The sequence below is a fragment of the Octopus bimaculoides genome, chromosome 7, assembly GCF_001194135.2.
Source record: "Octopus bimaculoides isolate UCB-OBI-ISO-001 chromosome 7, ASM119413v2, whole genome shotgun sequence".
In the NCBI taxonomy this organism is placed as follows: domain Eukaryota; kingdom Metazoa; phylum Mollusca; class Cephalopoda; order Octopoda; family Octopodidae; genus Octopus; species Octopus bimaculoides.
The window spans coordinates 88,218,504-88,218,945 of NC_068987.1; positions in this window are offsets into that span (position 1 = coordinate 88,218,504).

Consider the following 442-nt stretch of genomic DNA (forward strand, 5'->3'; position numbering starts at 1 on the left):
CTCTCTCTCTCTCTCTCTCTCTCTCTCTCTCTCTCTCTCTCTCTGTGCTACCATTCCAAAACCAACAGTTGGGACTGTTTGTCATTCAGTAAAATTAGTCTCTGCTAATAAACATATTGGAACCAATTCTTACCACCTGTTATTTTAATCCTTACAAATCAAGGATACTAGTTGTTGTTTAATACCAGAGTCAAGTTTCATAAATCAGTTCACTGATCAAAAGCATCCCTTTTCTATAAACCCCCACTATTTGACAACTATCTAGGACCATGTTATCTAACATGTTTCTTGAACTTTTAAAAATAAATTGTAGGGTGAGTTGTGTGAAATTTGGCTGTTATTTCTAGCAGTCTCATTGTTTTGACAATGGTGCTGCCTTCCTAAAACCACTGACAGTATTATTTCTGATTCTTATTGACAGACAATAAATATATATCAAATA